Source organism: Oncorhynchus keta, unplaced genomic scaffold (assembly GCF_023373465.1).
Source record: "Oncorhynchus keta strain PuntledgeMale-10-30-2019 unplaced genomic scaffold, Oket_V2 Un_contig_6141_pilon_pilon, whole genome shotgun sequence".
Classification (NCBI taxonomy): Eukaryota; Metazoa; Chordata; class Actinopteri; order Salmoniformes; family Salmonidae; genus Oncorhynchus; species Oncorhynchus keta.
In genome coordinates, this window is record NW_026288697.1 from 69,730 (window position 1) to 93,921 (window position 24,192).

A 24,192-nucleotide genomic window follows, 5' to 3' on the forward strand; every position below is an offset into this window, starting at 1 on the left:
ATTGAGAACCCTGCTGAGTCTATACCCTGAAGTGATGAGATCCTGCTGCGGGGCTTGTACCAATTCTGCCTGAGCTTTAGCCAGCTGAAGATCAGTTGGCTTGCACACATACTTATCTGGGACCAGGCGAATGGCTTATTGCAGTGGTCTTAAACTCGTGGTTTACGAGCCGCAACTGGCCAGTGAGTTGATTTAACGTGGCCCTCAGTTGACTTAATGAATGTGGCACTATTGCTTCTGATCAACTTCCTGTTTCTCTGTCTCCTCTACAGTGAAGCCCCTCCCCTGTCGCCCCTGTTGCCTCAGTTGTCCACGTTGACGGCCAGGGGCGGGGCCTTGGGAGGGGTGTGTCTAGGGAGGCGTTGAGCTGAGGGTCCGTGAGGTCGAAGAGGAGAACCAACTTCTCCGCCGTGAACTCAGCCGACCCCCGGAGCCCTGCTGGCCCTGCTCCACATCACACCAATCACCGCGGCAACCAGAGCAAGACTCACTCGGAGGAGGGAACAGGGGACAACGAGGCGGGGCTTAAAGCTGGCTCCTCGGGCAACAGGTCAGACTGTGTGCAGCAGCCAGCGGTAGACAAGTGTGAGGTGAGTTACACTAGGAGGAGATAAGACTGGTAGACTAGTGTCAGGTGAGTTACACTAGGAGGAGATAAGACTGGTAGACTAGTGTCAGGTGAGTTACACTAGGAGGAAATAAGACTGGTAGACTAGTGTCAGGTGAGTTACACTAGGAGGAGATAAGACTAGTAGACTAGTGTCAGGTGAGTTACACTAGGAGGAGATAAGACTAGTAGACTAGTGTCAGGTGAGTTACACTAGGAGGAGATAAGACTGGTAGACTAGTGTCAGGTGAGTTACACTAGGAGGAGATAAGATAAGACTGGTAGACTAGTGTCAGGTGAGTTACACTAGGAGGAGATAAGACTGGTAGACTAGTGTCAGGTGAGTTACACAAGGAGGAGATAAGACTGGTAGACTAGTGTCAGGTGAGTTACACTAGGAGGAGATAAGACTGGTAGACTAGTGTCAGGTGAGTTACACTAGGAGGAGATAAGACTGGTAGACTAGTGTCAGGTGAGTTACACTAGGAGGAGATAAGACTAGTAGACTAGTGTCAGGTGAGTTACACTAGGAGGAGATAAGACTAGTAGACTAGTGTCAGGTGAGTTACACTAGGAGGAGATAAGACTGGTAGACTAGTGTCAGGTGAGTTACACTAGGAGGAGATAAGATAAGACTGGTAGACTAGTGTCAGGTGAGTTACACTAGGAGGAGATAAGACTGGTAGACTAGTGTCAGGTGAGTTACACAAGGAGGAGATAAGACTGGTAGACTAGTATCAGGTTAGTTACACTAGGAGGAGATAAGACTGGTAGACTAGTGTCAGGTGAGTTACACTAGGAGGAGATAAGATAAGACTGGTAGACTAGTGTCAGGTGAGTTACACTAGGAGGAGATAAGACTGGTAGACTAGTGTCAGGTGAGTTACACAAGGAGGAGATAAGACTGGTAGACTAGTGTCAGGTGAGTTACACTAGGAGGAGATAAGACTGGTAGACTAGTGTCAGGTGAGTTACACTAGGAGGAGATAAGACTAGTAGACTAGTGTCAGGTGAGTTACACTAGGAGGAGATAAGACTAGTAGACTAGTGTCAGGTGAGTTACACTAGGAGGAGATAAGACTGGTAGACTAGTGTCAGGTGAGTTACACTAGGAGGAGATAAGACTGGTAGACTAGTGTCAGGTGAGTTACACTAGGAGGAGATAAGACTAGTAGACTAGTGTCAGGTGAGTTACACTAGGAGGAGATAAGACTGGTAGACTAGTGTCAGGTGAGTTACACTAGGAGGAGATAAGATAAGACTGGTAGACTAGTGTCATGTGAGTTACACTAGGAGGAGATAAGATAAGACTGGTAGACTAGTGTCAGGTGAGTTACACTAGGAGGAGATAAGACTGGTACACTAGTGTCAGGTGAGTTACACTAGGAGGAGATAAGACTGGTAGACTAGTGTCAGGTGAGTTACACTAGGAGGAGATAAGACTGGTAGACTAGTGTCAGGTGAGTTACACTAGGAGGAGATAAGACTAGTAGACTAGTGTCAGGTGAGTTACACTAGGAGGAGATAAGACTGGTAGACTAGTGTCAGGTGAGTTACACTAGGAGGAGATAAGATAAGACTGGTAGACTAGTGTCAGGTGAGTTACACTAGGAGGAGATAAGACTGGTAGACTAGTGTCAGGTGAGTTACACTAGGAGAAGATAAGATAAGACTAGTAGACTAGTGTCAGGTGAGTTACACTAGGAGGAGATAAGACTAGTAGACTAGTGTCAGGTGAGTTACACTAGGAGGAGATAAGATAAGACTGGTAGACTAGTGTCAGGTGAGTTACACTAGGAGGAGATAAGACTGGTAGACTAGTGTCAGGTGAGTTACACTAGGAGGAGATAAGACTGGTAGACTAGAGTCAGGTGAGTTACACTAGGAGGAGATAAGACTGGTAGACTAGAGTCAGGTGTGTTACACTAGGAGGAGATAAGACTGGTAGACTAGTGTCAGGTGAGTTACACTAGGAGGAGATAAGACTGGTAGACTAGTGTCAGGTGAGTTACACTAGGAGGAGATAAGACTGGTAGACTAGTGTCAGGTGAGTTACACTAGGAGGAGATAAGACTGGTAGACTAGTGTCAGGTGAGTTACACTAGGAGGAGATCAGACTGGTAGACTAGTGTCAGGTGAGTTACACTAGGAGCAGATAAGACTGGTAGACTAGTGTCAGGTGAGTTACACTAGGAGGAGATAAGATAAGACTAGTAGACTAGTGTCAGGTGAGTTACACTAGGAGGAGATAAGATAAGACTGGTAGACTAGTGTCAGGTGAGTTACACTAGGAGGAGATAAGATAAGACTGGTAGACTAGTGTCAGGTGAGTTACACTAGGAGGAGATAAGACTGGTAGACTAGTGTCAGGTGAGTTACACTAGGAGGAGATAAGACTGGTAGACTAGTGTCAGGTGAGTTACACTAGGAGGAGATAAGATAAGACTGGTAGACTAGTGTCAGGTGAGTTACACTAGGAGGAGATAAGACTAGTAGACTAGTGTCAGGTGAGTTACACTAGGAGGAGATAAGACTGGTAGACTAGTGTCAGGTGAGTTACACTAGGAGGAGATAAGACTGGTAGACTAGTGTCAGGTGAGTTACACTAGGAGGAGATAAGACTGGTAGACTAGTGTCAGGTGAGTTACACTAGGAGGAGATAAGACTAAGGTAGACTAGTGTCAGGTGAGTTACACTAGGAGGAGATAAGACTGGTAGACTAGTGTCAGGTGAGTTACACTAGGAGGAGTGTAAGACTGGTAGACTAGTGTCAGGTGAGTTACACTAGGAGGAGATAAGACTGGTAGACTAGTGTCAGGTGAGTTACACTAGGAGGAGATAAGACTGGTAGACTAGTGTCAGGTGAGTTACACTAGGAGGAGATAAGACTGGTAGACTAGTGTCAGGTGAGTTACACTAGGAGGAGATAAGATAAGACTGGTAGACTAGTGTCAGGTGAGTTACACTAGGAGGAGATAAGACTAGTAGACTAGTGTCAGGTGAGTTACACTAGGAGGAGATAAGACTGGTAGACTAGTGTCAGGTGAGTTACACTAGGAGGAGATAAGATAAGACTGGTAGACTAGTGTCAGGTGAGTTACACTAGGAGGAGATAAGACTAGTAGACTAGTGTCAGGTGAGTTACACTAGGAGGAGATAAGATAAGACTGGTAGACTAGTGTCAGGTGAGTTACACTAGGAGGAGATTAGACTAGTGTCAGGTGAGTTACACTAGGAGGAGATAAGATAAGACTGGTAGACTAGTGTCAGGTGTGTTACACTAGGAGGAGATAAGATAAGACTGGTAGACTAGTGTCAGGTGAGTTACACTAGGAGGAGATAAGACTGGTAGACTAGTGTCAGGTGAGTTACACTAGGAGGAGATAAGACTGGTAGACTAGTGTCAGGTGAGTTACACTAGGAGGAGATAAGACTAGTAGACTAGTGTCAGGTGAGTTACACTAGGAGGAGATAAGACTGGTAGACTAGTGTCAGGTGAGTTACACTAGGAGGAGATAAGACTAGTAGACTAGTGTCAGGTGAGTTACACTAGGAGGAGATAAGACTGGTAGACTAGTGTCAGGTGAGTTACACTAGGAGGAGATAAGATAAGACTGGTAGACTAGTGTCAGGTGAGTTACACTAGGAGGAGATAAGACTAGTAGACTAGTGTCAGGTGAGTTACACTAGGAGGAGATAAGATAAGTCTGGTAGACTAGTGTCAGGTGAGTTACACTAGGAGGAGATAAGACTGGTACACTAGTGTCAGGTGTGTTACACTAGGAGGAGATAAGACTGGTAGACTAGTGTCAGGTGAGTTACACTAGGAGGAGATAAGACTGGTAGACTAGTGTCAGGTGAGTTACACTAGGAGGAGATAAGACTAGTAGACTAGTGTCAGGTGAGTTACACTAGGAGGAGATAAGACTGGTAGACTAGTGTCAGGTGAGTTACACTAGGAGGAGATAAGATAAGACTGGTAGACTAGTGTCAGGTGAGTTACACTAGGAGGAGATAAGACTGGTAGACTAGTGTCAGGTGAGTTACACTAGGAGAAGATAAGATAAGATAATCAGTAGACTAGTGTCAGGTGAGTTACACTAGGAGGAGATAAGACTAGTAGACTAGTGTCAGGTGAGTTACACTAGGAGGAGATAAGATAAGACTGGTAGACTAGTGTCAGGTGAGTTACACTAGGAGGAGATAAGACTGGTAGACTAGTGTCAGGTGAGTTACACTAGGAGGAGATAAGACTGGTAGACTAGTGTCAGGTGAGTTACACTAGGAGGAGATAAGACTGGTAGACTAGTGTCAGGTGAGTTACACTAGGAGGAGATAAGATAAGACTAGTAGACTAGTGTCAGGTGAGTTACACTAGGAGGAGATAAGACTGGTAGACTAGTGTCAGGTGAGTTACACTAGGAGGAGATAAGACTGGTAGACTAGTGTCAGGTGAGTTACACTAGGAGGAGATAAGACTGGTAGACTAGTGTCAGGTGAGTTACACTAGGAGGAGATAAGACTGGTAGACTAGTGTCAGGTGAGTTACACTAGGAGGAGATAAGACTGGTAGACTAGTGTCAGGTGAGTTACACTAGGAGGAGATAAGACTGGTAGACTAGTGTCAGGTGAGTTACACTAGGAGGAGATAAGATAAGACTGGTAGACTAGTGTCAGGTGAGTTACACTAGGAGGAGATAAGATAAGACTGGTAGACTAGTGTCAGGTGAGTTACACTAGGAGGAGATAAGACTGGTAGACTAGTGTCAGGTGAGTTACACTAGGAGGAGATAAGACTGGTAGACTAGTGTCAGGTGAGTTACACTAGGAGGAGATAAGACTGGTAGACTAGTGTCAGGTGAGTTACACTAGGAGGAGATAAGACTGGTAGACTAGTGTCAGGTGAGTTACACTAGGAGGAGATAAGACTAGTAGACTAGTGTCAGGTGAGTTACACTAGGAGGAGATAAGATAAGACTGGTAGACTAGTGTCAGGTGAGTTACACTAGGAGGAGATAAGACTGGTAGACTAGTGTCAGGTGAGTTACACTAGGAGGAGATAAGATAAGACTGGTAGACTAGTGTCAGGTGAGTTACACTAGGAGGAGATAAGATAAGACTGGTAGACTAGTGTCAGGTGAGTTACACTAGGAGGAGATAAGACTGGTAGACTAGTGTCAGGTGAGTTACACTAGGAGGAGATAAGACTGGTAGACTAGTGTCAGGTGAGTTACACTAGGAGGAGATAAGACTGGTAGACTAGTGTCAGGTGAGTTACACTAGGAGGAGATAAGACTGGTAGACTAGTGTCAGGTGAGTTACACTAGGAGGAGATAAGACTGGTAGACTAGTGTCAGGTGAGTTACACTAGGAGGAGATAAGACTGGTAGACTAGTGTCAGGTGAGTTACACTAGGAGGAGATAAGATAAGACTGGTAGACTAGTGTCAGGTGAGTTACACTAGGAGGAGATAAGACTAGTAGACAAGTGTCAGGTGAGTTACACTAGGAGGAGATAAGATAAGTCTGGTAGACTAGTGTCAGGTGAGTTACACTAGGAGGAGATAAGACTGGTAGACTAGTGTCAGGTGAGTTACACTAGGAGGAGATAAGACTGGTAGACTAGTGTCAGGTGAGTTACACTAGGAGGAGATAAGACTGGTAGACTAGTGTCAGGTGAGTTACACTAGGAGGAGATAAGACTGGTAGACTAGTGTCAGGTGAGTTACACTAGGAGGAGATAAGACTGGTAGACTAGTGTCAGGTGAGTTACACTAGGAGGAGATAAGATAAGACTGGTAGACTAGTGTCAGGTGAGTTACACTAGGAGGAGATAAGACTGGTAGACTAGTGTCAGGTGAGTTACACTAGGAGGAGATAAGATAAGACTGGTAGACTAGTGTCAGGTGAGTTACACTAGGAGGAGATAAGACTGGTAGACTAGTGTCAGGTGAGTTACACTAGGAGGAGATAAGATAAGACTGGTAGACTAGTGTCAGGTTAGTTACACTAGGAGGAGATAAGACTGGTAGACTAGTGTCAGGTGAGTTACACTAGGAGGAGATAAGACTGGTAGACTAGTGTCAGTGAGTTACACTAGGAGGAGATAAGACTGGTAGACTAGTGTCAGGTGAGTTACACTAGGAGGAGATAAGATAAGACTGGTAGACTAGTGTCAGGTGAGTTACACTAGGAGGAGATAAGACTGGTAGACTAGTGTCAGGTGAGTTACACTAGGAGGAGATAAGACTGGTAGACTAGTGTCAGGTGAGTTACACTAGGAGGAGATAAGACTGGTAGACTAGTGTCAGGTGAGTTACACTAGGAGGAGATAAGACTGGTAGACTAGTGTCAGGTGAGTTACACTAGGAGGAGATAAGACTAGTAGACTAGTGTCAGGTGAGTTACACTAGGAGGAGATAAGACTGGTAGACTAGTGTCAGGTGAGTTACACTAGGAGGAGATAAGATAAGACTAGTAGACTAGTGTCAGGTGAGTTACACTAGGAGGAGATAAGATAAGACTGGTAGACTAGTGTCAGGTGAGTTACACTAGGAGGAGATAAGACTGGTAGACTAGTGTCAGGTGAGTTACACTAGGAGGAGATAAGACTGGTAGACTAGTGTCAGGTGAGTTACACTAGGAGGAGATAAGATAAGACTGGTAGACTAGTGTCAGGTGAGTTACACTAGGAGGAGATAAGATAAGACTGGTAGACTAGTGTCAGGTTAGTTACACTAGGAGGAGATAAGATAAGACTAGTAGACTAGTGTCAGGTGAGTTACACTAGGAGGAGATAAGACTGGTAGACTAGTGTCAGGTGAGTTACACTAGGAGGAGATAAGACTGGTAGACTAGTGTCAGGTGAGTTACACTAGGAGGAGATAAGGTAAGACTGGTAGACTAGTGTCAGGTGAGTTACACTAGGAGGAGATAAGATAAGACTAGTTGACTAGTGTCAGGTGAGTTACACTAGGAGGAGATAAGACTAGTAGACAAGTGTGAGGTGAGTTACACTAGGAGGAGGTAAGACTGGTAGACTAGTGTCAGGTGAGTTACACTAGGAGGAGATAAGACTAGTAGACTAGTGTCAGGTGAGTTACACTAGGAGGAGATAAGACTGGTAGACTAGTGTCAGGTGAGTTACACTAGGAGGAGATAAGACTAGTAGACTAGTGTCAGGTGAGTTACACTAGGAGGAGATAAGACTGGTAGACTAGTGTCAGGTGAGTTACACTAGGAGGAGATAAGATAAGACTGGTAGACTAGTGTCAGGTGAGTTACACTAGGAGTAGATAAGACTGGTAGACTAGTGTCAGGTGAGTTACACTAGGAGGAGATAAGACTGGTAGACTAGTGTCAGGTGTGTTACACTAGGAGGAGATAAGACTGGTAGACTAGTGTCAGGTGAGTTACACTAGGAGGAGATAAGACTAGTAGACTAGTGTCAGGTGAGTTACACTAGGAGGAGATAAGATAAGACTGGTAGATTAGTGTCAGGTGAGTTACACTAGGAGGAGATAAGACTAGTAGACTAGTGTCAGGTGAGTTACACTAGGAGGAGATAAGATAAGACTGGTAGATTAGTGTCAGGTGAGTTACACTAGGAGGAGATAAGACTAGTAGACTAGTGTCAGGTGAGTTACACTAGGAGGAGATAAGACTGGTAGACTAGTGTCAGGTGAGTTACACTAGGAGGAGATAAGACTGGTAGACTAGTGTCAGGTGAGTTACACTAGGAGGAGATAAGACTGGTAGACTAGTGTCAGGTGAGTTACACTAGGAGGAGATAAGACTGGTAGACAAGTGTCAGGTGAGTTACACTAGGAGGAGATAAGACTGGTAGACTAGTGTCAGGTGAGTTACACTAGGAGGAGATAAGACTGGTAGACTAGTGTCAGGTGAGTTACACTAGGAGGAGATAAGACTGGTAGACTAGTGTCAGGTGAGTTACACTAGGAGGAGATAAGATAAGACTGGTAGACTAGTGTCAGGTGAGTTACACTAGGAGGAGATAAGACTGGTAGACTAGTGTCAGGTGAGTTACACTAGGAGGAGATAAGACTGGTAGACTAGTGTCAGGTGAGTTACACTAGGAGGAGATAAGACTGGTAGACTAGTGTCAGGTGAGTTACACTAGGAGGAGATAAGACTGGTAGACTAGTGTCAGGTGAGTTACACTAGGAGGAGATAAGACTGGTAGACTAGTGTCAGGTGAGTTACACTAGGAGGAGATAAGACTGGTAGACTAGTGTCAGGTGAGTTACACTAGGAGGAGATAAGACTGGTAGACTAGTGTCAGGTGAGTTACACTAGGAGGAGATAAGACTGGTAGACTAGTGTCAGGTGAGTTACACTAGGAGGAGATAAGAGGTAGACTAGTGTCAGGTGAGTTACACTAGGAGGAGATAAGACTGGTAGACTAGTGTCAGGTGAGTTACACTAGGAGGAGAGATAAGACTGGTAGACTAGTGTCAGGTGAGTTACACTAGGAGGAGATAAGACTGGTAGACTAGTGTCAGGTGAGTTACACTAGGAGGAGATAAGATAAGACTGGTAGACTAGTGTCAGGTGAGTTACACTAGGAGGAGATAAGACTGGTAGACTAGTGTCAGGTGAGTTACACTAGGAGGAGATAAGACTAGTAGACTAGTGTCAGGTGAGTTACACTAGGAGGAGATAAGATAAGACTGGTAGACTAGTGTCAGGTGAGTTACACTAGGAGGAGATAAGACTGGTAGACTAGTGTCAGGTGAGTTACACTAGGAGGAGATAAGACTGGTAGACTAGTGTCAGGTGAGTTACACTAGGAGGAGATAAGACTGGTAGACTAGTGTCAGGTGAGTTACACTAGGAGGAGATAAGACTGGTAGACTAGTGTCAGGTGAGTTACACTAGGAGGAGATAAGACTGGTAGACTAGTGTCAGGTGAGTTACACTAGGAGGAGATAAGACTGTAGACTAGTGTCAGGTGAGTTACACTAGGAGGAGATAAGACTGGTAGACTAGTGTCAGGTGAGTTACACTAGGAGGAGATAAGACTGGTAGACTAGTGTCAGGTGAGTTACACTAGGAGGAGATAAGATAAGACTGGTAGACTAGTGTCAGGTGAGTTACACTAGGAGGAGATAAGACTGGTAGACTAGTGTCAGGTGAGTTACACTAGGAGGAGATAAGACTGGTAGACTAGTGTCAGGTGAGTTACACTAGGAGGAGATAAGACTGGTAGACTAGTGTCAGGTGAGTTACACTAGGAGGAGATAAGACTAGTAGACTAGTGTCAGGTGAGTTACACTAGGAGGAGATAAGACTGGTAGACTAGTGTCAGGTGAGTTACACTAGGAGGAGATAAGATAAGACTGGTAGACTAGTGTCAGGTGAGTTACACTAGGAGGAGATAAGACTGGTAGACTAGTGTCAGGTGAGTTACACTAGGGAGATAAGATAAGACTAGTAGACTAGTGTCAGGTGAGTTACACTAGGAGGAGATAAGACTGGTAGACTAGTGTCAGGTGAGTTACACTAGGAGGAGATAAGATAAGACTGGTAGACTAGTGTCAGGTGAGTTACACTAGGAGGAGATAAGACTGGTAGACTAGTGTCAGGTGAGTTACACTAGGAGGAGATAAGACTGGTAGACTAGTGTCAGGTGAGTTACACTAGGAGGAGATAAGACTGGTAGACTAGTGTCAGGTGAGTTACACTAGGAGGAGATAAGACTGGTAGACTAGTGTCAGGTGAGTTACACTAGGAGGAGATAAGACTGGTAGACTAGTGTCAGGTGAGTTACACTAGGAGGAGATAAGATAAGACTAGTTGACTAGTGTCAGGTGAGTTACACTAGGAGGAGATAAGACTAGTAGACTAGTGTCAGGTGAGTTACACTAGGAGGAGATAAGACTGGTAGACTAGTGTCAGGTGAGTTACACTAGGAGGAGATAAGACTGGTAGACTAGTGTCAGGTGAGTTACACTAGGAGGAGATAAGATAAGACTGGTAGACTAGTGTCAGGTGAGTTACACTAGGAGGAGATAAGACTGGTAGACTAGTGTCAGGTGAGTTACACTAGGAGGAGATAAGACTGGTAGACTAGTGTCAGGTGAGTTACACTAGGAGGAGATAAGACTGGTAGACTAGTGTCAGGTGAGTTACACTAGGAGGAGATAAGACTGGTAGACTAGTGTCAGGTGAGTTACACTAGGAGGAGATAAGACTGGTAGACTAGTGTCAGGTGAGTTACACTAGGAGGAGATAAGACTGGTAGACTAGTGTCAGGTGAGTTACACTAGGAGGAGATAAGACTGGTAGACTAGTGTCAGGTGAGTTACACTAGGAGGAGATAAGATAAGACTGGTAGACTAGTGTCAGGTGAGTTACACTAGGAGGAGATAAGACTGGTAGACTAGTGTCAGGTGAGTTACACTAGGAGGAGATAAGACTGGTAGACTAGTGTCAGGTGAGTTACACTAGGAGGAGATAAGACTGGTAGACTAGTGTCAGGTGAGTTACACTAGGAGGAGATAAGGTAAGACTGGTAGACTAGTGTCAGGTGAGTTACACTAGGAGGAGATAAGACTGGTAGACTAGTGTCAGGTGAGTTACACTAGGAGGAGATAAGACTGGTAGACTAGTGTCAGGTGAGTTACACTAGGAGAGATAAGATAAGACTGGTAGACTAGTGTCAGGTGAGTTACACTAGGAGGAGATAAGACTGGTAGACTAGTGTCAGGTGAGTTACACTAGGAGGAGATAAGATAAGACTGGTAGACTAGTGTCAGGTGAGTTACACTAGGAGGAGATAAGACTAGTAGACTAGTGTCAGGTGAGTTACACTAGGAGAGATAAGATAAGACTGGTAGACTAGTGTCAGGTGAGTTACACTAGGAGGAGATAAGACTGGTAGACTAGTGTCAGGTGAGTTACACTAGGAGGAGATAAGACTGGTAGACTAGTGTCAGGTGAGTTACACTAGGAGGAGATAAGACTGGTAGACTAGTGTCAGGTGAGTTACACTAGGAGGAGATAAGACTGGTAGACTAGTGTCAGGTGAGTTACACTAGGAGGAGATAAGACTGGTAGACTAGTGTCAGGTGAGTTACACTAGGAGGAGATAAGACTGGTAGACTAGTGTCAGGTGAGTTACACTAGGAGGAGATAAGACTAGTAGACTAGTGTCAGGTGAGTTACACTAGGAGGATAAGATAAGACTGGTAGACTAGTGTCAGGTGAGTTACACTAGGAGGAGATAAGACTGGTAGACTAGTGTCAGGTGAGTTACACTAGGAGGAGATAAGATAAGACTAGTAGACTAGTGTCAGGTGAGTTACACTAGGAGGAGATAAGATAAGACTGGTAGACTAGTGTCAGGTGAGTTACACTAGGAGGAGATAAGACTAGTAGACTAGTGTCAGGTGAGTTACACTAGGAGGAGATAAGACTGGTAGACTAGTGTCAGGTGAGTTACACTAGGAGGAGATAAGACTGGTAGACTAGTGTCAGGTGAGTTACACTAGGAGGAGATAAGACTGGTAGACTAGTGTCAGGTGAGTTACACTAGGAGGAGATAAGACTGGTAGACTAGTGTCAGGTGAGTTACACTAGGAGGAGATAAGACTGGTAGACTAGTGTCAGGTGAGTTACACTAGGAGGAGATAAGACTGGTAGACTAGTGTCAGGTGAGTTACACTAGGAGGAGATAAGACTGGTAGACTAGTGTCAGGTGAGTTACACTAGGAGGAGATAAGATAAGACTGGTAGACTAGTGTCAGGTGAGTTACACTAGGAGGAGATAAGACTGGTAGACTAGTGTCAGGTTAGTTACACTAGGAGGAGATAAGATAAGACTAGTAGACTAGTGTCAGGTGAGTTACACTAGGAGGAGATAAGACTGGTAGACTAGTGTCAGGTGAGTTACACTAGGAGGAGATAAGACTAGTAGACTAGTGTCAGGTGAGTTACACTAGGAGGAGATAAGACTGGTAGACTAGTGTCAGGTGAGTTACACTAGGAGGAGATAAGACTGGTAGACTAGTGTCAGGTGAGTTACACTAGGAGGAGATAAGATAAGACTGGTAGACTAGTGTCAGGTGAGTTACACTAGGAGGAGATAAGACTGGTAGACTAGTGTCAGGTGAGTTACACTAGGAGGAGATAAGACTGGTAGACTAGTGTCAGGTGAGTTACACTAGGAGGAGATAAGACTGGTAGACTAGTGTCAGGTGAGTTACACTAGGAGGAGATAAGACTGGTAGACTAGTGTCAGGTGAGTTACACTAGGAGGAGATAAGACTGGTAGACTAGTGTCAGGTGAGTTACACTAGGAGGAGATAAGACTGGTAGACTAGTGTCAGGTGAGTTACACTAGGAGGAGATAAGACTGGTAGACTAGTGTCAGGTGAGTTACACTAGGAGGAGATAAGATAAGACTGGTAGACTAGTGTCAGGTGAGTTACACTAGGAGGAGATAAGACTGGTAGACTAGTGTCAGGTGAGTTACACTAGGAGGAGATAAGACTGGTAGACTAGTGTCAGGTGAGTTACACTAGGAGGAGATAAGAGATCAAGACACTAGGAGGAGATAAGGTAGACTAGTGTCAGGTGAGTTACACTAGGAGGAGATAAGACTAGTAGACTAGTGTCAGGTGAGTTACACTAGGAGGAGATAAGACTGGTAGACTAGTGTCAGGTGAGTTACACTAGGAGGAGATAAGACTGGTAGACTAGTGTCAGGTGAGTTACACTAGGAGGAGATAAGACTGGTAGACTAGTGTCAGGTGAGTTACACTAGGAGGAGATAAGACTGGTAGACTAGTGTCAGGTGAGTTACACTAGGAGGAGATAAGACTGGTAGACTAGTGTCAGGTGAGTTACACTAGGAGGAGATAAGACTGGTAGACTAGTGTCAGGTGAGTTACACTAGGAGGAGATAAGACTGGTAGACTAGTGTCAGGTGAGTTACACTAGGAGGAGATAAGACTGGTAGACTAGTGTCAGGTGAGTTACACTAGGAGGAGATAAGACTGGTAGACTAGTGTCAGGTGAGTTACACTAGGAGGAGATAAGATAAGACTGGTAGACTAGTGTCAGGTGAGTTACACTAGGAGGAGATAAGACTGGTAGACTAGTGTCAGGTGAGTTACACTAGGAGGAGATAAGACTGGTAGACTAGTGTCAGGTGAGTTACACTAGGAGGAGGAGATAAGACTGGTAGACTAGTGTCAGGTGAGTTACACTAGGAGGAGATAAGACTGGTAGACTAGTGTCAGGTGAGTTACACTAGGAGGAGATAAGATAAGACTGGTAGACTAGTGTCAGGTGAGTTACACTAGGAGGAGATAAGATAAGACTGGTAGACTAGTGTCAGGTGAGTTACACTAGGAGGAGATAAGACTAGTAGACTAGTGTCAGGTGAGTTACACTAGGAGGAGATAAGACTGGTAGACTAGTGTCAGGTGAGTTACACTAGGAGGAGATAAGACTGGTAGACTAGTGTCAGGTGAGTTACACTAGGAGCAGGAGATAAGATAAGACTGGTAGACTAGTGTCAGGTGAGTTACACTAGGAGGAGATAAGACTAGTAGACTAGTGTCAGGTGAGTTACACTAGGAGGAGATAAGACTGGTAGACTAGTGTCAGGTGAGTTACACTAGGAGGAGAAAAGGTAAGATCAGCCTGTCTGTTTAGTGTGACTAGTGTCAGGTGAGTTACACTAGGAGAGAAGAGATAAGACTAACAGGCTAGACTGTGTGTTCAGAAGACTGTAGATAATTAACACTAGGAAGGTAGATAAGACTAACAGACTGTTTGTAGAGAAGACTATAGATAATGAACTAACAGGCTAACAGTGTGTGTTTGTAGAGAAGTTACACTAACAGGCTAACAGTGTGTGTTTGAGAGAAGACTGTAGATTGAACTAACAGGCTAACAGTGTGTGTTTGTAGAGAATACTATAGATAATGAACTAACAGGCTAACAGTGTGTGTTTGTAGAGAAGACTATAGATAATGAACTAACAGGCTAACAGTGTAGTGTTTGGAGAGAAGACTGTAGATAATGAACTAACAGGCTAACAGTGTGTGTTTGTAGAAGACCGTAGATAATGAACTAACAGGCTAACAGTGTGAGTTTTAGAGAAGACTGTAGATAATGAACTAACAGGCTAACAGTGTGTGTTTGTAGAGACTGTAGATAATGAACTAACAGGCTAGCAGTGTGTGTTACACTAGGAAGACTATAGATAAGAACTAACAGGCTAACAGTGTGTGTTTGTAGAGAAGACTGTAGATAATGAACTAACAGGCTAGCAGTGTGTGTTTGAGAAGACTATAGATAATGAACTAACAGGCTAGCAGTGTGTGTTTGTAGAGAAGACTATAGATAATGAACTAACAGGCTAACAGTGTGTGTTTGAGAGAAGACTGTAGATAATGAACTAACAGGCTAGCAGTGTGTGTTTGTAGAGAAGACTATAGATAATGAACTAACAGGCTAACAGTGTGTGTTTGTAGAGAAGACTGTAGATTGAACTAAGAGTTTGTAGAGAAGACTATAGATAATGACTAACTGGCTAACAGTGTGTGTTTGTAGAGAAGACTATAGATTGAACTAACAGGCTAACAGTGTGTTTGTAGAGAAGACTATAGATAATGAACTAACAGTGCTAACAGGTGAGTTTGTAGAGAAGACCGAGATAATGAACTAACAGGCTAGCAGTGTGTGTTTGTAGAGAAGTAGATAATGAACTAACAGGTTAACAGTGTGTGTTTGTAGAGAAGACTGTAGATAATGAACTAACAGGCTAACAGTGTGTGTTTGTAGAGAAGACTATAGATAATGAACTAACAGGCTAACAGTGTGTGTTTGTAGAGAAGACTATAGATAATGAACTAACAGTGTGTGTTTGTAGAGAAGACTATAGATAATGAACTAACAGGCTAGAGAAGACTATAGAAAATGAACTAACAGGCTAACAGTGTGTGTTTGTAGAAGACTGTAGATAATGAACTAAAGGCTAACAGTGTGTGTTTGTAGAGAAGACTGTAGATAATGAACTAACAGGCTAACAGTGTGTGTTTGTAGAAGAGTAGATAATGAACTAACAGGCTAACAGTGTGTGTTTGTAGAGAAGACTGTAGATAATGAACTAACAGGCTAACAGTGTGTGTTTGTAGAGAAGACCGTAGATAATGAACTAACAGGCTAACAGTGTGTTTGTAGAGAAGACTATAGATAATGAACTAACAGGCTAACAGTGTGTGTTTGTAGAGAAGACTATAGATAATGAACTAACAGGCTAACAGTGTGTGTTTGTAGAGAAGACTATAGATAATGAACTAACAGGCTAACAGTGTGTGTTTGTAGAGAAGACTATAGATAATGAACTAACAGGCTAACAGTGTGTGTTTGTAGAGAAGACTATAGATAATGAACTAACAGGCTAACAGTGTGTGTTTGTAGAGAAGACTGTAGATAATGAACTAACAGGCTAACAGTGTGTGTTTGTAGAGAAGACCGTAGATAATGAACTAACAGGCTAACAGTGTGTGTTTGTAGAGAAGACTGTAGATAATGAACTAACAGGCTAACAGTGTGTGTTTGTAGAGAAGACTGTAGATAATGAACTAACAGGCTAACAGTGTGTGTTTGTAGAGAAGACCGTAGATAATGAACTAACAGGCTAACAGTGTGTGTTTGTAGAGAAGACTATAGATAATGAACTAACAGGCTAACAGTGTGTGTTTGTAGAGAAGACTATAGATAATGAACTAACAGGCTAACAGTGTGTGTTTGTAGAGAAGACTGTAGATAATGAACTAACAGGCTAACAGTGTGTGTTTGTAGAGAAGACTATAGATAATGAACTAACAGGCTAACAGTGTGTGTTTGTAGAGAAGACTATAGATAATGAACTAACAGGCTAACAGTGTGTGTTTGTAGAGAAGACTATAGATAATGAACTAACAGGCTAACAGTGTGTGTTTGTAGAGAAGACTGTAGATAATGAACTAACAGGCTAACAGTGTGTGTTTGTAGAGAAGACTGTAGATAATGAACTAACAGGCTAACAGTGTGTGTTTGTAGAGAAGACTGTAGATAATGAACTAACAGGCTAACAGTGTGTGTTTGTAGAGAAGACCGTAGATAATGAACTAACAGGTTAGCAGTGTGTGTTTGTAGAGAAGACTATAGATAATGAACTAACAGGCTAACAGTGTGTGTTTGTAGAGAAGACTGTAGATAATGAACTAAGAGTTTGTAGAGAAGACTATAGATAATGAACTAACAGGCTAGCAGTGTGTGTTTGTAGAGAAGACTATAGATAATGAACTAACAGGCTAGCAGTGTGTGTTTGTAGAGAAGACTATAGATAATGAACTAACAGGCTAACAGTGTGTGTTTGTAGAGAAGACCGTAGACTAGCAGTGTGTGTTTGTAGAGAAGACTATAGATAATGAACTAACAGGCTAACAGTGTGTGTTTGTAGAGAAGACTATAGATAATGAACTAACAGGCTAACAGTGTGTGTTTGTAGAGAAGACTATAGATAATGAACTAACAGGCTAACAGTGTGTGTTTGTAGAGAAGACCGTAGATAATGAACTAACAGGCTAGCAGTGTGTGTTTGTAGAGAAGACTATAGATAATGAACTAACAGGCTAACAGTGTGTGTTTGTAGAGAAGACTGTAGATAATGAACTAAGACAGAAGACTATAGATAATGAACTAACAGGCTAGCAGTGTGTGTTTGTAGAGAAGACTATAGATAATGAACTAACAGGCTAGCAGTGTGTGTTTGTAGAGAAGACTATAGATAATGAACTAACAGGCTAACAGTGTGTGTTTGTAGAGAAGACCGTAGATAATGAACTAACAGGCTAGCAGTGTGTGTTTGTAGAGAAGACTATAGATAATGAACTAACAGGCTAACAGTGTGTGTTTGTAGAGAAGACTGTAGATAATGAACTAACAGGCTAACAGTGTGTGTTTGTAGAGAAGACCGTAGATAATGAACTAACAGGCTAACAGCGTGTGTTTGTAGAGAAGACTATAGATAATGAACTAACAGTGTGTGTTTGTAGAGACTATAGATAATGAACTAACAGGCTAACAGTGTGTGTTTGTAGAGAAGACTGTAGATAATGAACTAACAGGCTAGCAGTGTGTGTTTGTATGAAGACTAGATAATGAACTAACAGGCTAACAGTGTGTGTTTGTAGAGAAGACTATAGATAATGAACTAACAGGCTAACAGTGTGTGTTTGTAGAGAAGACTGTAGATAATGAACTAACAGGCTAACAGTGTGTGTTTGTAGAGAAGACTATAGATAATGAACTAACAGGCTAACAGTGTGTGTTTGTAGAGAAGACTGTAGATAATGAACTAACAGAAGACTATAGACAATGAACTAACAGGCTAACAGTGTGTGTTTGTAGAGAAGACTATAGATAATGAACTAACAGGCTAACAGTGTGTGTTTGTAGAGAAGACTATAGATAATGAACTAACAGGCTAACAGTGTGTGTTTGTAGAGAAGACCGTAGATAATGAACTAACAGGCTAACAGTGTGTGTTTGTAGAGAAGACTATAGATAATGAACTAACAGGTTAACAGTGTGTGTTTGTGTTTGTAGAGAAGACTATAGATAATGAACTAACAGGCTAACAGTGTGTGTTTGTAGAGAAGACTATAGATAATGAACTAACAGGCTAACAGTGTGTGTTTGTAGAGAATACTATAGATAATGAACTAACAGGCTAACAGTGTGTGTTTGTAGAGAAGACTGTAGATAATGAACTAACAGGCTAACAGTGTGTGTTTGTAGAGAAGACTATAGATAATGAACTAACAGGCTAACAGTGTGTGTTTGTAGAGAAGACTGTAGATAATGAACTAACAGTGTGTGTTTGTAGAGAAGACCGTAGATAATGAGCTAACAGGCTAACAGTGTGTGTTTGTAGAGAAGACTATATAGATAATGAACTAACAGAGTGTGTTTGTAGAGAATACTATAGATAATGAACTAACAGGCTAACAGTGTGTGTTTGTAGAGAAGACCGTAGATAATGAACTAACAGGCTAACAGTGTGTGTTTGTAGAGAAGACCGTAGATAATGAACTAACAGTGTGTGTTTGTAGAGAAGACTGTAGATAATGAACTAACAGGCTAACAGTGTGTGTTTGTAGAGAAGACCGTAGATAATGAACTAACAGGCTAGCAGTGTGTGTTTGTAGAGAAGACTATAGATAATGAACTAACAGGCTAACAGTGTGTGTTTGTAGAGAAGACTGTAGATAATGAACTAAGAGTTTGTAGAGAAGACTATAGATAATGAACTAACAGGCTAGCAGTGTGTGTTTGTAGAGAAGACTATAGATAATGAACTAACAGGCTAGCAGTGTGTGTTTGTAGAGAAGACTATAGATAATGAACTAACAGGCTAACAGTGTGTGTTTGTAGAGAAGACCGTAGATAATGAACTAACAGGCTAGCAGTGTGTGTTTGTAGAGAAGACTATAGATAATGAACTAACAGGCTAACAGTGTGTGTTTGTAGAGAAGACTGTAGATAATGAACTAACAGGCTAGCAGTGTGTGTTTGTAGAGAAGACTGTAGATAATGAACTAACAGGCTAACAGTGTGTGTTTGTAGAGAAGACTATAGATAATGAACTAACAGGCTAACAGTGTGTGTTTGTAGAGAAGACTATAGATAATGAACTAACAGGCTAACAGTGTGTGTTTGTAGAGAAGACTATAGATAATGAACTAACAGGCTAACAGTGTGTGTTTGTAGAGAAGACTGTAGATAATGAACTAAGAGTTTGTAGAGAAGACTATAGATAATGAACTAACAGGCTAGCAGTGTGTGTTTGTAGAGAAGACTATAGATAATGAACTAACAGGCTAGCAGTGTGTGTTTGTAGAGAAGACTATAGATAATGAACTAACAGGCTAACAGTGTGTGTTTGTAGAGAAGACCGTAGATAATGAACTAACAGGCTAGCAGTGTGTGTTTGTAGAGAAGACTATAGATAATGAACTAACAGGCTAACAGTGTGTGTTTGTAGAGAAGACTGTAGATAATGAACTAACAGGCTAACAGTGTGTGTTTGTAGAGAAGACTGTAGATAATGAACTAACAGGCTAACAGTGTGTGTTTATAGAGAAGACTATAGATAATGAACTAACAGTGTGTGTTTGTAGAGAAGACTGTAGATAATGAACTAACAGGCTAACAGTGTGTGTTTGAGAAGACTGTAGATAATGAACTAACAGGCTAACAGTGTGTGTTTATAGAGAAGACTATAGATAATGAACAGTGTGTGTTTGAGAGAATACTATGATAATGAGCTAAAGTGTGTGTTTTAGATAAGACTATATAGATAATGAACTGAGAGTTTGTAGAGAAGGACCAGAGATGTTTTATTTATTTGAGAGATGAAACTTTGAGGACCCTTTATGAGTCACTCCTCCTCCCAGCTTTACAACGACCCTCTGATTGGGTGATAACACCCTACTAAAGGCATTTAGAGAATCAATTATTTGACGAGAGACGGAAGAAAGGATTTGAGAAGAGAGGAGAGATGGAAGAAAGGATTTGAGAGGAGAGATGGAAGAAAGGATTTGAGAAGAGAGGAGAGATGGAAGAAAGGATTTGAGAAGAGAGATGGAAGAAAGGATTTGAGAAGAGAGAGACTGAAGAAAGGATTTGAGAAGAGAGGAGAGATGGAAGAAAGGATTTGAGAGAGAGATGGAAGAAAGGATTTGAGAGGAGAGATGGAAGAAAGGATTTGAGAAGAGGAGAGATGGAAGAAAGGATTTGAGAGGAGAGATGGAAGAAAGGATTTGAGAAGAGAGGAGAGACTGAAGAAAGGATTTGAAGAAGAGAGATGGAAGAAAGGATTTGAGAAGAGGAGAGATGGAAGGAAAGGATTTGAGAGGAGAGATGGAAGAAAGGATTTGAGAGGAGAGGAGAGATGGAATAAAGGATTTGAGAAGAGAGGAGAGACTGAAGAAAGGATTTGAGAAGAGAGATGGAAGAAAGGATTTGAGAAGAGAGGAGAGATGGAAGGAAGGATTTGAGAAGAGATATGGAAGAAAGGATTTGAGAGGAGAGATGGAAGAAAGGATTTGAGAAGAGAGGAGAGATGGAAGAAAGGATTTGAAGAGAGATGGAAGAAAGGATTTGAGAGGAGAGATGGAAGAGAGGATTTGAGAAGAGAGGAGAGACTGAAGAAAGGATTTGAGAAGAGAGGAGAGATGCTGGAACAGGCTGTAGAAATTCTTCTTTCACATCAGTCGACCAGACTGAAATGGACTTAAGTAGGATTCATTTAGGAGTCATTTAGGAGTCAGATAAGAGTCATTTAGGACTCAGGTAAGAGTCATTTAGGAGTCATATAAGGTTTCCAAATATATGAATCTTCCAACTCAACTGGACAACAGGAGCAGTGCTGTGCATTTAGACTCCCTGTTGATGTGTGTCTTGCTCCTCAGTCTCTCGGTCGTGTCGTTGCCATTATTTTTACCATTCTACGGACTCCGCAGCAGACTGAGGCCCAACTGTGGACTGATGCCCAACTGTGGACTGAGGCCCAACTGTAGACTGAGGCCCCCAGACTGAGGTAGACTGAGGCCCAACTGTAGACTGAGGCCCAACTGTGGACTGAGGCCCAACTGTGGACTGAGGCCCAACTGTGGACTGAGGCCCAGCGGACTGTGCCCAACTGGACTGAGGCCCAGCGGCGGACTGAGGCCCAACTGTAGACTGAGGCCCAACTGTGGACTGAGGCCCAACTGTAGACTGAGGCCCAACTGTAGACTGAGGCCCAACTGTAGACTGAGGCCCAACTGTAGACTGAGGCCCACTGTGGACTGACCAAACTGAGCTACAGAAGGACCCTGTAATGCAGTTTTTGTTTAAAATCTTCATCAGCGTCAAGACAATAGCATTGAGGACAACACCACTCAGTCAGTCAGGCATCAGTTTTGAATCTAATGTTCAAGACAATAGCATTGAGGACAACACCACTCAGTCAGTCAGGCATCAGTCCTGAATCTAATGTTCAAGACAATAGCATTGAGGACAACACCACTCAGTCAGTCAGGCATCAGTCCTGAAACTAATGTGCAATACAATACTGTGACCCCACATGTATAAAGGGCTTTAGCCTCGTGCTGATTGGTTCCTAGAGGGCAGTAAAGATGAATAACCAACCCTGGGCTTGATCTAGTTCACACACTGTATTCCTCCCCTGGTGCTACTATAGTGGGGTTCTAAATGTGGGATTTAGTCTTGATGTGGGATAAACACTATTCCCTCTGAAATAATTGGCTACCTAAATGGTGCTTTAGTGTTCAGAGACATGTGATAAGGGGTTCTGTTACTGCTACAAGCAGAGGACAAATCATGTTGGACTTTGTAGAAAATCATGTTCTTTACTCTCTCTCTCTCTCTCTCTGTTTCCCCCCTCTTCTCTCTCTCTCTCTCCCTCTCCCTCTCTCCCCCCTCTCTCTCCCTCTCTCTCTCTACCTCTCCTCTCCCTCTCTTCCTCTCTCCTCTCTCTCTACCTACCTCTCTCTCTCTCTCTCTTCCGTCTCTCTCTCTCTCTCTCTCTCTCTCTCTCTCTCTCTCTCTCTCTCTCTCTCTCTGTCTCTCTCTCTCTCTCTCTCTCTCTCTCTCTCTCTCCCTCTCTCTCTCTCTCTCTCTCTCTCTCTCTCTCTCTCTCTCTCTCTCTCTCTCTCTCTCTCTCTCTCTCCTCTCTCTCTCTCCTCTCTCTCTCTCTCTCTCTCTCTCTCTCTCTCTCTCTCTCTCTCTCTCTCTCTCTCTCCTCTCTGTCTCTCTCTCTCTCTCTCTCTCTCTCTCTCTCTCTCTCTCTCTCTCTCTCCTCTCAGACCATTCACGTGGCCATCGTGTGTGCCGGGTACAACGCCAGTCGTGATGTGGTGACACTCGTCAAGTCAGTCCTTTTTCACAGGTAGTACACACACACACACACACACACACACACACACACACACACACACACACACACACACACACACACACACACACACACACACACACACACACACACACACACACACACACACACACACACACACACACACACACACACACACACACTGGGCCTGTCTACAGCCCTCCTCTCTCAGCAGTCTGAATATGCTGCCGCCTACTATCAGTCGCATGGCAACGCCACCACCTCAGTGAACCCCCTAGCTCTGTGTGTGTGTGTGTGTGTGTGTGTGTGTGTGTGTGTGTGTGTGTGTGTGTGTGTGTGTGTGTGTGTGTGTGTGTGTGTGTGTGTGTGTGTGTGTGTGAGATTGTATTGTAAATGAGAACAGAATACATTTCTAAACGCTTCTACCTTAACTACAGGATGGGTGTCCCTAAACCGGTGCGGTCGTTGATAACTGGAATGACGTTGTAAAACAACAGCCAACTTTCCGGGACATAGACATGTCTCATATGGGCAGAAAGCTTAACATTCTTGTACGGCACTGTCCGATTTACAGCAGCTGTTACAGTGAAACAACACCATGTTATTGTTTGAGGAGAGTGGACAACAACAAAGCACTTTTATCACAGCGACTGGTTTGATACATTCACCTCTGAAGGTAAATAATGCTGTATTACATTCAGTAATCTGGCTCTGATTTGTCATCCTGAGGGTCCCAGAGATAAAACTAAATGACTTAAATGTAAATGTAAAACACAGTTTTGTTCGATGAAAAACAATTTTTATGTTCAAATGTAGGGAACTGGGTTCTACAGTTTGATGTGTGAGTTAGAGCACTAACGTCAGTTATGATGTATGAGTTGAGTGGATCAGAGACACTGTTATTCTGTGTGGATCAGAACACATTGTTATTCTGTGTGGATCAGAGACACTGTTATTCTGTGTGGATCAGAACACACTGTTATTCTGTGTGGATCAGAACACATTGTTATTCTGTGTGGATCAGACACATTGTTATTCTGTGTGGATCAGAACACATTGTTATTCTGTGTGGATCAGACACATTGTTATTCTGTGTGGATCAGACACATTGTTATTCTGTGTGGATCAGAACACATTGTTATTCTGTGTGGATCAGACACATTGTTATTCTGTGTGGATCAGAACACACTGTTATTCTGTGTGGATCAGACACATTGTTATTCTGTGTGGATCAGAACACACTGTTATTCTGTGTGGATCAGAACACATTGTTATTCTGTGTGGATCAGAACACATTGTTATTCTGTGTGGATCAGAACACATTGTTATTCTGTGTGGATCAGAACACATTGTTATTCTGTGTGGATCAGAACACATTGTTATTCTGTGTGGATCAGACACATTGTTATTCTGTGTGGATCAGACACATTGTTATTCTGTGTGGATCAGAACACATTGTTATTCTGTGTGGATCAGAACACATTGTTATTCTGTGTGGATCAGAACACATTGTTATTCTGTGTGGATCAGAACACATTGTTATTCTGTGTGGATCAGAACACATTGTTATTCTGTGTGGATCAGAACACATTGTTATTCTGTGTGGATCAGAACACATTGTTATTCTGTGTGGATCAGAA

General features: G+C 42.9%; 1 pseudogene; it reads left to right on the plus strand.

Annotated features, from left to right (window-relative positions):
• The window catches only part of LOC127925712 (xylosyl- and glucuronyltransferase LARGE1-like), a 50,304-nt pseudogene that overhangs the window by 67 nt on the left and 26,045 nt on the right, over positions 1-24,192 (plus strand).